The sequence below is a fragment of the Myotis myotis genome, unplaced genomic scaffold (genome assembly GCF_014108235.1).
Source record: "Myotis myotis isolate mMyoMyo1 unplaced genomic scaffold, mMyoMyo1.p scaffold_m19_p_9, whole genome shotgun sequence".
In the NCBI taxonomy this organism is placed as follows: domain Eukaryota; kingdom Metazoa; phylum Chordata; class Mammalia; order Chiroptera; family Vespertilionidae; genus Myotis; species Myotis myotis.
In genome coordinates, this window is record NW_023416401.1 from 50426867 (window position 1) to 50442201 (window position 15335).

Genomic DNA, 15335 nt, shown 5'->3' on the forward strand with positions numbered 1-15335 from the left:
CTTTAACATTCATTTTGAGGCAAATGGCATATAAAGCAAAAAGAAGCGTTTCCTTCCTTTTGAAAGGAAGTGAATATTGGCTGTCGGTTTTTAAGCACTTGGAAGTTTTTTAAAGACCTAGAAGCCCAGAGTACACTTAGTATAGTGGCTTGAATGGTACACCCCCAAAAAGATATGTCCACATCCTAACCCCAGAACCTGTGAATGTGACCTTATTTGGGAAAAAAGGTCATTGCATATATAATTAAGTTAAGGGCCTTGAAATGAGGTTGTCCTGGATTATCCAGGTGGGTCATAAATCCAATGAGTGTCCTAATGAGAGAAGAGGAGAATATACAGATGCAGAAATGGCCATGTGATGATGAAGGCAGAGATGGAAGTGATGCTGCCACAAGCCAAGGAGCATGGAGCCACCAGAAGCTGAAGAGGAGGAAGGATCCTCCCCTAGAGCCTTTGGAGAAAATGCGGCCTGCCACTACCTTGATCTAGGACTTCTGGCCTGGGACTGTGAGAGGATACATTTCCATTGTTTTAAACTACCCAACTTATGATAATTTCTTGAACAGTCCTTTTTTTTAAATTGATTTTTTGAGAGAGAGAGAGAAACATCAAGCATTGATTTGTTGTTCCACTTATCTATGCTTTCATCAGTTGCTTCTTGATTATGCCCTGACCAAGGATCAAACCCAAAACTTCGGTGTATCAGGACACACTCTAACCAACTGAGCTACCTGACCAGGACCAATAATGTCTTATGACAGTTCTAGGAAGCACGCATTTAGGGAGATGGATGTTCAGAATCATCAGCTACGTGCTGATGGCATGACAACCTCATCATTCTAGGTCACGAATTTGAGTACCCTAGTTCAATTCACCCTGCCCTGTGAATATAAAAATATTTGCACATAAACCTGAAGGTAGTTAATTACTCTTTCATGTCTCCATTGCTGATGATTTGGCTTTTCTGGAACATTCTTGCGATATTTTCCTGAAAGTAGTAAAGAAGTCCTTACTATTTTCCCTTCAATATTTTTGGTATCTATGTGTCAGGACTTGAAATGAGAAAGTTGAAAGCTTGTGTGAAGTCTGGTTGTCGTTTAATGTTGCCCTGAGGGGCCTAGTTGAGAAGAGCCACGCTCCCCACTGCTGCCACATCCCTGGCCTCGTCCAGACTGCGGGAGAACTTTCCCACAGCAGCCCTGCACACGAGTCCTCCCAGTGTTGATCCAGACTTGGCAGAGATTAGACGTGCCACCGCAGGCCCGCGACAGGGCCTGGCACTCTCACAGGAACATTCCCGGGGCCTGGAGTGAAGCCTGCCTTTGTTAAGCTGTGGGTCTTGTGTAATGTTAACTGACAGTCTGCTTTGTAAGATCTTATCTCATGTCAGTCTGCTGGCGGCAGCTGCTGTCCTAATGCTTCCAGGACCTCGGAGGCTGACCAAACTCACCGGGGTCTGAGATGGAAGAATAATGAGATGAGGGCCTGTTAGCCATCCCCTGCGTCTCTGCATTTGAGAGCTTGTGTGATGGGCTCCCTGGTCCCCGTCATTTACCCGGTGGACCTGCTCCTCCAGGAGGCTGCTGACTCAGAGACAAAGCTGGCTTCCTGCGTTCAGCCCAGTGCAGTGAACACTGGTGTGAACTGCAGATGTGTGACTCCTGTCGCTGCATTGGCTGTCTAACTAAAGGCCGGTCAGTGCCTTTTCCTGCAAAGGACTCTGCCTCTCTCCCCATTCCTGGTTGTTCCTCCCCTACCCCCACCCCCCAGCTGTTGTGACTGGCAATTTGTAGCTCTGGCCTTGCTCTTGAAAATATCTTGAGGTGCAGCAGTCACCAGTACCAACACCCCATTCCCCACCTCATCACATTCAACTTTTGCAGATTGAGCCAGGTCAACTGGCTGTCAACAGAGCAATGCATTTTCCTTCAAGAAAAGTCACTTCCTTCCATGCATTTACCATCCTTTCCTCCCTCCCTCTTTCTGTAGCTCCCTCCATTGAGCCCTTGTGTGTCCCCTTTGAGGTTGGATTAAGGGACCTACAATGGTTATAGATCCCACCCTAACTTTACAATCACCCTCTCAGGCTCTGCAGGTGGACAGAGGAGTTAGAGCATGAGAAGGGTGGGGAGGGCAGAATCCAATGGGTTCCCTGGGCCAGTTTACCCAAAAGGGTCAGAAAAAAATGAAAAATGGTCTAAAGCCATTAGAAGAATGGACGTTCCTCTACTTCCTCCAGTGCTACTTTCTGACCTTTCCTGTCCCAATCAAAAGTGTGTGACTGCACGGGAGGAAGACGTGTAGAAAGCTCACGTCTACCGATCTTAGCAAGGTCACCAGCAGCCCACGTGGCCCCACCAGTGGCTGTCCCTGTCTGTGTGGTGCTTGACCTCCCCATGGCCTTTGCCTCTGGCCACCATCTAGAGCTGTATGTTGGTGCTGTCTGCACATGAAGAGGCCATGGCGCTCATCTCCTGATCCCAAAGACAGGCACATTGACTTGCTTTTTGGGGAATGGGGTATGTTGCTTTCAATGAAGGTGATTCTCCTTTCTCCTTCTGAGGGTAACTTCCTTACTTGGGAAGCAAACCCCAAACATTGGCCTTGTTTGCTCCATATTCTAAGGAGCTAAGAAAAGAGAATCAAACAGTCTACAAGGAACAGTGGCATCACTTACTTTGGAAACTCCAGTGACTTTGTAGGTTCTCATATAGACCATTGTCAAAATGGCTCAGAATTCTTATCCTTTATTGCACAATGCTTTTCAGTTTGAATAATTAGAATCATGATATAGCCAAGGAAGAATATAAACTTGTTCTGAAACTTTTAAGCAGAAAATTCCTGAAGCTTTGTCAAGGCAATTTTTTGCCTGCTACTACCACCTAAATAATTGCATTTCCTTTAACTAAAATATTTGTAAAGTCCTTTAATTTTTTCTGTTTCTTTTTAGAGCAGATGGTCTAGATGGTCTAAGCCCGCCCAAGGATGGTTTGATTTATGCTTTCAGATGTGGGACACCTTAGAAGGAGAATCAAGCCCGTGAAATCCCTTTGTTGTATTGATGCTGCTTTGAATCTCTGCTGTCACCATTGGCAGAGAGACACCCCCAGGAGGACCAGGTCCGTAAAGGCAGGCGGCACCTTGTCAGGTATTGTCATCACCATCATTGTCATTAGTAGAAACAGGGGGCAAGAGTTGGAATTGACTCTCCCAGCCATTCAGCAGGATCCCTGTGGATTGTAGACTCGTGGGAGCAACAGCCTGGGGAGCACAGACTAAGTGATGCTATTGGAAATGTAATATGTGCTGTTGGGGGGAAAGTGCATTTTAATAGAAATAACTATGACCTTACTGTCTTTTTAAAAGCTCATCCCTCGGGGAAAATCCTTCTCAGGCCACACTGTCTGCACATTTGCAGTAGTTATGGCTCCACACCGGTCTGTGATGACAAGGGTGTCACCTCCTTCTTATTTCTCTGGCAACTTCTGATGGGCCTGTCAAGTCTCCAAAGCAAATTCCTTCTGGAATGTCTTTGGACAGTGGCAGTAACAGACCCAGAGCGATGGAGGCTGTTGGGATTCTCCATGTAAGGAGAGTATATTAGATACATTTTGAAGCAATAATAGACATTTTAAAAGTAGATTCCTCTCCAACTGGAAAGGTTTGGTTGTTTCTCTCTGCTCTTGTGCCGGTACCATATAAAGTCATTGGTTAGTTCTTGGGGCCATACAAGTCTGTAGTAATGAGACATGAAAATTTTCACCTGCTTCTGAAGTTCCAGGAGGGCTCAGATTGCTTAAATGTGTACCTTCTGTAGAATCAGTCATCCTGGGTCTGGTTCACATGGGCTGCTCAGACCTTTTGTTTTACTGGGGGAAAGGTTCCAACAAAGGGGAAGATGGGCACATCGCAGTGAAGTCGGGGATGATGTAGGGAAGGTGCTTGCCTATCAGTCTAGCCTGGGGAACAAAGATCATCGGCTGGGGGGAAGGGGGAGGCAGGGCCACTGCCAGCACAAAAAATCCTGAAGGCTTAATTGGTTATGCTCCTAGTTAAAATCCCCAGAGACAAAGAATTCTCTCTCTCTCTCTCTCTCTCTCTCTCTCTCTCTCTCTCTCTCTCTCTCTCTCTTTCTCTCTCTCTCTCTCCCTCCCTCCCTCTCTCTCTCCCTCCTTCCCTCCCTTCACTCTTGTGCTCAGTTACCTGCACTCACTGTGCATCTCCACAGCCACGTGGCCTTAAACAGGCACATAGTCATGCAGACCCCCACACTCAATGGACTACAGCTGGGAACACTGAGCCAGATGCTGGACTGAATGTGCAAACATGGAGCGGAAACTCTGGGCAGTGGCTGTAATCCTAGCCCTGCTGAAGACAAATGGGACCTTTTTAATGGTGGATGGAGGGAGGTGGAACCTTGGAAGGGAAACCCCTTAATGTTGCCGCATCAATAAGCTTTCCATGATTCCTCATCCTCCTGTGGGGGTCTCAGGAAATTCTTATTTCTGTGGCACCTCAAGAGGCCCTCTTCTACCAGCAACAGGTAGGGACTCAGAGAACTCCCCACCAATAACACTTTCAGCACCAAGTTTGTGGTAATTGTTACAGCAGCCCCTGGAAACCAATACAACGTTTACCGTTTCCACTACAGCAACCCTACTTCAGAGCCCCGTCATCTCTTGCTTGGATTGCAGCAATAGCCTCCTGTCTAACTTGTCTCCCTGCTTCTGGCCTTGCCCCACTCCCTGAGGTCTTGTCTCAACACTGCAGCCAGAGGGACCCTTTAAAAATATAAGTCAAATCATATTACTTCTTTTTCAAAAACGCTTCAGGTGCTTCCCATCTCATATAGAGTAACACCCACCATTCTCAGACTCTAGAGCAGGGGTGGGCAAACTTTTTGACTCGAGGGCCACAATGGGTTCTTAAACTGGACCGGAGGGCCGGAACAAAAGCATGGATGGAGTGTTTGTGTGAACTAATATAAATTCAAAGTAAACATCATTACATAAAAGGGTATGGTCTTTTTTTTTTTTTTTTAGTTTTATTCATTTCAAATGGGCCGGATACAGCCCGCAGGCTGTAGTTTGCCCACGGCTGCTCTAGAGCCTACTTCTTTTGGCACCTTTTTACTTGTCTGGCTTTACCTCCAACATGCCACTGTAGTAACAGTAGCTTCCTTGTTGTTCCTTGAGCATACTAGCTACGTCCTGTCTCAGGACCTTGCACTTGCTATTCCATCTGCTTGCATTGCTCTCCCCTCCCTCCCATAGCCACATGGCTTATTCCTTCACCTGAGAGATAGCCACATGGCTTATTCCTTCACCTGAGAGATAGCCACATGGCTTATTGCTTCACCTGAGAGATGAGACCTTCTTTGACACTTTTCAAAATACCAACCCTCCAACCTCACTCGTATGTCCTAGTCGTCTGTCGCCCAGGGCAGGCCTTTAGCTATAATCTTATTTCCCCGTCCTAACTAACTTAGGTAGGGCTGCAAAAGCCCCGAAGTAAGGAAACAAAGAATTTAGAAATATATATAAGGAGTAATCTTGCCGTATAAGTTGTTCAGGCTTTGGATCTTCGAATCCCCTGAGCCAGCAGCGCTGCTTTAAATAAAGGCTTTTTCCTGAATCTCCGGGTACTCGCTGTGTATTTTCCGGTCACCTGGTAAATTCTGCACTGCTTCCTACTTTCTCCATGGTGCACATTAACTTCTGACATATATTTTCTTGCTTGGCTGTTCAATTGTCTATCCTCCCTGTGAGGACAGGAATAGCTGAGGTTTTTTTTCACTGTTGTGTCTCCAGTGGCTAGAAAGGGCTATGGCACATAATGGATGCTGAAGAATATTTGCTGAAGAATAAATGAACCCAGCATCCCAAGTTAGTTTTATATGTACAAACACTTTACCCCATTAAAAGGTCATGCATTGAATTGTAATAAGCAATTACTGAACTCATTCCTTGATTTCATTCATATTCTCTGGAGACAGGATGCTTCCCCTTTTCCAAATGTCACTCTGGTGAGCCACTGAACCAAATGTTGGCTTCAGTTGTGATGAAAGTAATGGGACTCTCGCACATTCCAGAAAGGGAGGCCTTCTCTCTCTCCATCTCCCGGTTCCCATGCCCCTACTTTAAAATGGAAGGAAGGGATCCAGTGGGAACTTGGTATTCCTTTAAAGAGCATTTCCTATCTAACAGTCTTTGACCCCAGCTGTGGGTTTAATAAGCTACATCCGTCTCATTCATCCCCCAGCTCTGTGGTCCATCTCTTCTAATTCTTCCTCTCCCCAGTCACTTCCTGTCACAGCAACCACTTCAGAATTAAACTCCAATTCTAAAACAAATGAAGCAAGGCAGGAAGGCGGAAATGAATCACAGGCATATGGGAACAGTTTTGTTTGAAAGCATGATTAGCAGTCTTTGCAAACAAGCTGTGGCCATATGTAGGGGGAGGGTGTGGGGGAGTGTTTAAAATATAAGTGATAAACTGTGATAAATGTCTGAATTATAAAGAGAAAGCTCGCCCTGGCCGGTTTGGCTCACTGGATAGAGCGTCGGCCTGTGGACTCAGGGGTCCCGGGTTCGATTCCGGTCAAGGGCATGTACCTTGGTTGCAGGCACATTCCCAGTGGGGAGTGTGCAGGAGGCAGCTGATCGATGTTCCTCTCTCATCAGTGTTTCTAACTCTCTATCCCTTTCCCTTCCTCTCTGTAAAAAATCAATAAAATATATATATAAAAAAGAGAGAGAAAGCTCACTAATGATTGGCTTGGCTATAAGAAGTGATACCTTGAAGCTGTCACTAAAGAGAAAAGATATTGCTGTATCTTCTTTTTTTAAATCAAAAGACCCCTCAGGGGTACCCTGTGGTGAATTAAAATTCTTTTCATTTTTTTAAGAAACCTGGTTTGATTTAAGAGAGGTAGAGAGAGGGAGAGAGAGAGAGAGAGAGAGAGAGAGAAACATTAATGATGAGAGAATCATTGATCTCCTGCCTCCTGCATACCCCCTATTGAGGATCGAGCAGGCAACTTGGGCAAGTGCCCTGACCAGGAATTGAACCATGACTTCCTGGTTCATAGGTCAATGTTCAACCGCTGAGCCACACTGGTTGGGCTGAATTAAAATTCTTGCTGTGTATCAGCAGAGAAACTATGGACAGTTGGTTGAGACTTGTTTCTTGGCTAAAACCTAGGTCACTTGAATTCAAATGTATTGGTATAACCAATAGAAATTTATTCTTAGAAACAGATCTATTGCCTCTAAGTTCCCATCCCTAAGGAAGAAAGGAAAGGCTCGTGCCTGTGTGTGTGTGTGTGTGTGTGTGTGTGTGTGTGTGTGTGTCTTTCATTGACTGACCCACTTAATACTATTTAGTTCTGACCAAGCACCAAGCACAATGCCAAGCACTGGGTGTTTGATGGTGAGCAAAAATCCTGCATATTAGGTGGTAAGCAAAAATCATTACAGTTCCTCCCTCATGGACTGTACAGTCCAAGGGGAACATAGTAATTAAATAGTCATGCAAACAAATGAAAAATAACAGCTGTGGTTTGTGCTACCAAGGAGAGCAGCAGTCTGTGATTCTGTGATGGGTGGATGCCTGACCTAGTCTGGGGAATCAGGAAGGGCTTCCCTGAGGTGGTGATTGACTTGCAGCTGGGAGAGTAGTCATTTAAGAGGGGACATGGGGGTGCACAGACAGTTCAGGGCTGAAGGGGTGATGCGTGCAAGGGCCCCAGGGCAGGCAGGGTTGCAATATATTCAATACAAAAGAAGAGAATGAAGGGCAGTGCCTCTGGAGCTTGGTGGTGAGAAGTCAAGAGACAGGAAAGAGAGGTAGTAAGGGGCATGACCACCCAGTGCCTTATCGATTATGCGAAGGGTTTTAGTTTTACTGTCAAGAAGAAGCGTTGGAAGGGGGGATGGACAGTTAATCAAAAGCATGTTCCCCCTAGGCTTTCTCCTCTACCCCTCCGTTCAGGGTCACAGAAAACGTGCTGGAGGGAGGTACACGTGGTAACAATTGGTTCAGGGGAATCAATCTCTCATTTGACCAATGAGTGATTATTACGTGGCCAGCACTGTTCTAGGTCCAAGGGAATAGAAGATGAACCAGAACGTTACTGATCTCCTCTCCTAAGGTTTACAGTCTAGGTAAGAGGCAACATGCATTGTAGTCACATGAATAAATAATTAATTGCCATTGACATAAAGCAACAAAAGAAAAGTATAGCAATAACCGTGGGTGGGAGTGGGTGGGGAAGCCTCAAGGAAGGTTTCCACTGAAGGCAAAGCTGACTAAATATTATTGGGAGGGTTATTGGAAGGCCACTGGAAGCTTCCATTAGGTTCCTGTTTTCTACCCCCACCCCTTACTTCATTCGGTGACCTTGACTCATGCTTTCTTCCTCTGTATATAAACAGCAGTGAGTGGTAGCAAGGTCCAGTGTTCTCTAGCAGAAACACAAAAGCCCCCTTGTTCGGAGTGGCATGGCTGTGAGGCATATGTGGTGATAAATGAAACAGTGAACTACCACGTCACTGGGCAGCTCTGATGTTGTTCTGTGTCTTTCTAATCCCCCAAGAGGGTAGCAGTATTGATATTTCTAAATTAACACCCTTTTCCTTACTAAACCAATTACTTCCAACATGTTACAGTTCATCACCCCAAACCAGTTTGTTTGTTTTTCCAATCAGTTGAAGACAGAAAACCCATAAGCCGTTTATCAGTGTGTGATGCTGTTGGCTTCTCAGTGCCGCCACCAATTTGGGTTCTCATCCTTCTTCGTACTCTTAGTCCAATCTCTTCATAAACTAATGTGTTTACATAAAAACAAGCAGCAATTCTCATTTGCGTATGTCGTGTAGAAACCAGCCAGATGATAGTTCCCAGAAACCTTGGGTGTGGTTGGTTGTTCCTGAAGATAAAGCCTCATGTTGTTGTTTCTCTGAATTGACCTAGCCCTCTTCCGAAAACACTCCAACCAGGTGCCTACTGTATTTCCACAAAGGGCTATTGTGTGGCTTTGAGTTCTAGCTGAATCAATCAATACTACATGTAATGTACTTGATCATTCTGATTGAATCCCACCTCAGTCACTTAACATTATATATCTTGAACAAGTCACTTAAGTTCTCCAAGTTTCCCTCTTTTTCGTCAGTAAAGGATAATTATATCTGCTCTGCCCTTTTGGTCTGGTGTGAAAGCAAATGAGAAAATATTTGTGAGCATACTTTGTAAACCCTAAATCAGTATTTATGTGTAGGACGCCATTTTTACTACCAGGTATTCAGGGTAGAATCGCATTATTGACTCGTTCCTCACCCCTTCCTGTAACTATGCCATTTGCCATGTGACTTTGCAAGTCTTCTTTGAAAGAGGGAGGGTATATTCTCCTGTCTCTTGATTCTAGTTTGCATTTATTACTTGCTCTGGCCAGTAGACTGCAAAGCGGCAGTGTGAGGTTCTGAGCCTAGGAGCCTGGTGTGGTTCTGGTCCCAGGAAGAGGATGAGGGCAGGTGGAGCAGAACCACTGTAGTCTAGCTGCCTCAGCTGAGCCCAGCCTAGACCTGCCGACTCCCAGCTGACTTCCAGATACATGGGTAAGTCCAGCCCAGGCGAGCAGAACACCCAGCCAAACCATATGGACCAAATAAGCGTGTATTGTTATATGGCACTGGGGTGTTGCTGTACTTTGTTATGAGCATTTGTTTAGCAATAGTTGACTGCTACATCATCCACCTATCCAGCCATTGGTTCATTAAGAATATGGCATCTTCCAGGGACAAAGACAGTAGATGCCAGTTTTGAATGGACTTTTCTTTCTCTCCCTAACTCCCCTATGCTCTTCCTTCCCTGGCCTAATTTTCAAAAGTGAATGGCTAAAGGTTTGCAAATATGAAATTCTCTGTCTAGCACCCCAAGTTATCTGAATAAAAGGCTTTCTGGAGTCTAACAAATAATATTTTAGTGAAGATGTTTACTTTTAACTGATATGTAGGCAAGGAGGCTGTTAGGATCACATGCTTTCTTCATGGTTGAATTGATAGACTAGACTGATCTATAAATGTATGCAAAAGACAGAAACCGAGTAAGTATTTTCACTAAGAGCCTTAGTGTCACCCAGCTTTGGGAGTCTTTTAGGACAATTCTAAGCTAACAATTTCATGTAACAAACACAGATTAAATATATACTACATGTAAGGCATAGGACAGTGATGGCGAACCTTTCGAGCTCAGCGTGTCAGTATTTGAAAAACCCTAACTTAACTCTGGTGCCGTGTCACATACAGAAATTTTTTGATATTTGCAACCATAGTAAAACAGAGACTTAAGTTTTTGATATTTATTTAATATATTTAAATGCCATTTAACAAAGAAAAATAAACCAGAAAAATGAGTTCATGTTTCACCTCTGACACGCGTGTCATAGGTTCGCCATCACTGGCATAGGATAAGGTCCTAGGGAAATAGAAATGAGCAAGGCATAGTAGCTCCCTCTTAATATTCTAACAAGGGAAATGAAATGCAAACTACTCAAAATACTATGTCCATCAAATTGTAACCCACATTTTCTTTTTACTTTTTTACATGTTGAAATGAAGATGGTATGCCATAATTTAGTTGGTAGTGTTTTTTCTTCCTCTGTGGTATATAGAATACTGAGGCAGATTATAATTAATAGCATTTTAGAGCCAAGAAAATACACAAGTAAGAACAGTATATACTCCATGCCATAGGATCAAAAAGCCAGGAGAGATTACTTCTCTCTGATAACATAGGGGAAGAAGCTTTTATATAAGTTGTCAAAAACATGAAGGATTTCAATATGAAAGAGCTAAAATAAAGACAGCAGTGGGTCAATTGGTTCCTAAGCTTTCTATCACCAAGGGGCACTTTTATGATCTATCCCCTCCCCCATCCCATGTTGTTTTCAAAAAGATTTGTATCATTATAAATAAATTTGCATTTACCAAGACTTACTTTCCTTCTCAATTTGATGGGAAAAGCTGTGCATTACTGGTATTCAGAACTAATAATCAAGCAAGATAATCAGTATTCTTATATTGAGTTAGCATTTTTGGCCCAAAACCAAGCAGCTTAAAGTTTTAGTTGGCCTAGGAAGCTTTTATTCCAGGTAACTGTTTAATTTCTATGAACAATTTTTTGAAACAGTGACAAGAACTAATCCTAGATGGGAACATTATTCTGCATAGAAGGTCATTGTAAAAAAAATACATGGGGATGCCCTAACTGGTTTGGCTCAGTGGATAGAGCGTCGGCCTGCGGACTGAAAGGTCCCAGGTTCGATTCCGGTCAAGGGCATGTACCTTGGTTGCGGGCACATCCCCAGTAGGAGGTGTGCTGGAGGCAGCTGATTGATGTTTCTCTCTCATCAATGTTTCTAACTCTCTATCCCTCTCCCTTCCTCTCTGTAAAAAATCAATAAAATATATTTAAAAAAAAATACATGGGACCCACAGGTTGTGATCTGAATATTGTTTGCCTAGTGCTTCAGGCAAATGAGGGGAGATGAGGGGAGATGAGACAGGAATTAGGAGAGGATCAGCTCATGGAGAGTCTTAAATGTCATACTTAGGAATGTAGACTTTCACTGTAACCATCACTGAAGAAATCATTAGATTGAATAGAGAAGGACTAATAGTATGAATTTTGTTACCAAAAAAGGGGGTGGAGGGAGAAAATAACTCATATATATCACAGGCAAAAGAAGGAAAACCTGGCTAAATTTCCACCAAAAGAACAGACAAGCCACAGCTTGTGTGCTCACCCAGGTGGTAGAATAGCCGCCAACAAGCCAAGTTTGGAAGGAACACGTAAGCTTCACCATCAATTCTACACTTCTTATATAAAGGTTCCAGGCAAGGTGCTGTGTAATAGCAAGAGCTTGACTTCTGGAGTCAAACCACCCAGGTACATGTTCTGGCTCTACTGCAAATTACTGAAGACTTGACCTTCAACTATTATATTTATAAATGGGGGAAATAATATTATCAATATTAGAAAGTATGACATAACTTTTGCAAGTTGTCTCGCTCATAGTTAGCAGTTCTTCATTAGTTTCTTTTAGATTTGCTTGGAAATCCAAACATCAAGAGACTTTATGGTTGTGTACAAGAACAGATTCAGTTTTTCCTCTTCTCATCATCTTGTAAGATGCCAAACTGGCTGGTAATCAGACCTTAAAGAGAAAACACGTGCTCCAACACCAGCCTCATCTTGGCAATGGTCTGTATTTGGCTTGACAGTAAGTAGGAAGTGACAGGTGAGCCTGGTGGGGAGATTCCAGGATGATGATTTCCTGGGAGGACTTTAACTGGAAGCTCATGTATGGCAAGTAATTATCATTGTTGTAAATCCATGAGAGTAGGGATAGAGGAAATGCCCTGCAATAGAAAGTCCTAGGATTCCCGCACAGGGCTGAAAGTGGGAAGTGGAAGCATGAGTTGTGGCTGCCTTCACCACCACTGTTCCACATGTTTCTTTGGCAATTCCTTTTCATCAGCCATATCTGTCTGACATTGGCACTCCAGAAAATATTTTCCCCATGAATGTGCTTAAATATATGGTGAAGAGTAATGACAAAACCTCACCTTTGTTATGTATTTTTTCTTAATCTTTATTGTTGTCCCCTGTTTTCCTCCATTGACCCCTTCTAGCCCATTCCTGCCCCAGGCCTTCACCACCCTATTGTCTGTGTCCATGGGTTATACATATATGCATATAAGTTCTTTGGTTGATCTCTTCCCACCCACCCTCCCCTGCCTTCCCTCTGAGATGTATTTTTGAAGAGTTCAAAGTGCTTTCACATTTAAAATGTCATGTTTTCCACAATGACCTTCTGAAAAAAGTAGGCTATTGTTGTCCTCCTTTTCTGAATGAGAAACTTGAAATGCCAAATGGCTCAGGGAGCTTTCCTCTAATGCTCACAATTGCTGAGTGGAGAGGACCCCTAGCTTTTTATTTTATTGTTGACAGTATTACAGAGTCTCCCACTTTCTCCCTTTTTGTCCCCCTCCACCTACCCCAGCCTCACCCCAGGCCTTCCCCCAAGCTATTGTCTGTGTCCATGGGTTATACATATATGCATATATGTTCTTTGGTTAATCTCTTTCTATACCTCCCCTCACACCCCAACCCTCCTCCTCGACTAAGGTGTGTTATTCTGTTCCATGTATCCATAGCTCTGGACCTATTTTGTTCATCAGTTTATTTTGTTCTTTAGATTCTACGTAGATCACATGGTATTTGTCTTTCTCTAACTAGCTTATTTCTCTTAGCATAATAGTCTCCAGGAAGGACCCCTATCTTTTTACTTAAATTTAAGTCTACTCTGTCCTTGTCTCTGTATGAAGATTTGTAATTATTAACACAGTGGACATAGTCACCATCCATTTTGGAGAATTTTTTCCCTCGAGTTATAGCCTCTTACTCCACAGTTTTATAACAAACCTTGATGCTTCTGGGGTCACAAAGGACTAACACTTGCTGTTTCCCATCCTGCATAAATTTTGGTGGTGGTTATGGAAAATTGGCAGCATATCTTTCTTCATCTGGAATGATGCAAAGCTTCCAGAAGATGGAAACTTGAACTTGTCGAGATGAGAGCTGAATTATTGAGCACCTGGTCAGGGTCAGATCTCATTTTTTTTCACACCTTTGTCTGTTCACCTTCTAATCTTTATGACCAGGATGCCAGCTGTAGCAATCAAGTCCCTTCCTTTTTCTTCCCAGGGGCTATCAAATATAATAAAACCCACGGTCCTTCGCAAGAAACAAAACTCCTCTCTGGTTCAGAGCATTTCACATTCCTTCCATGTTATTCAGCAATTCATGGTCATTTTGAGGCATAGAACACCTCCCCCTTTTCCTTCTCATTTTAAACAGGAAATCACCTCTCAGAAACCCTTGGGTGAAGCAAAACAATGTAATGAAATCATGTGTAGAACATCTCATGAAAGTTACAATAGCTTTTTCCAAAAACCTCAATGTTTTCATCTCTTTACTAGTCATTTTATTTATATGTTAACAGCATTTTATTAGTAATTAATGTCAATGATTAGTTGAATCGCCTCTAATGTTTCAAAGGATTGTTCTGGCTACCTCTACCGTTAACAAACCATCTCAAAATTCAGTGGCTTAAAAAACATTTCATTTGGTTTTGATTTTGCAATTTGGGCAGGCAGCAGGAAAGGTCATTTGGGTTGTCCCACTCATCTCTCCTGGAGGCTCCCAGGCAGCTGCCATGGTCTGGAGGCTTGACTAGGGTAAGAACGTGCAGATGGTTTTTGCACGGGGTTAAATATTATCTCCCAAACTCACATTTACCCAGAACCTCAGAATGTGGCGTTATTTGGAAAAGGGTCTTTGCAGATGTAATTAGTTAAGATGAGGTCATGCTAGAGTAGAGGGGGTCCTAATCCAAAATTCCTGGTGTCCTTGGGAGAAAAGAAGGTGACAAGTAGACACACACAGGGGGATGCCGTGTGACAACAGAGACAGATGGGCGTGATGTGGCTGTGAGCCAGGAGAACACCGAGGTTTTCTGGAAACCACGAGAAGCTGGAAGAAGCAAGGAATAGATGCTCCCTCAGAAGCTCCAGAAGACTCCAGCCCTGCCAACACACTTGACTTTGGACTTGTAGCCTCCAGAGCTGGAATCTGACCAAGATTCATTCTCTCTCTCTCTCTCCCTCTTCCCATGTAGTCTCTCCATTTGAGTAGCTGGCCTCTTTTTCTGGAGGCTCAAGGTTTTGAGACAGTAAAAGCGGAAGCTACCGGACATCTATGGGTTAAGCCCAGAGCTATCACTAGTTGAATCCCACTGTATTCTGTAGGTTAAGGCAAATTACAGGGCCAGCTCAGATTCAGGGGGAGAAATGGACTCCACACACAGGTTGGGAGCATTTGTTGATGTCTAACTTTGGAGTCAGCCTACAACAAGGACTGTGCCTACCTGAGTTTCAATGCATATTTTATTGTATTATAGACTTATTCATGCAAGTCACCATCTAGACTTAGCAAGACTTCTTTCACTGATGATCCTCTGAACATTCAAGTCATGTCTTTGAATGTCAGCCAGCCTAAGCATACCGTTGGCCTCTCCTAGCTGGGTGAACTGAGGTCCAGGGGCTGCCCATGCTGAGGTCCTGGGTCTAGGATTCCAGCATGGGAGCAGGTACCATTGTCATGGAAAAGGAGTTGTGCATTCTTTGTGTCTGAAATGATTGTTTCTGTGAGATCGGTTCTGACCACAGTATATACCACTCTCCAAACTAGAGTTATAGGATGATGGTGCCTCT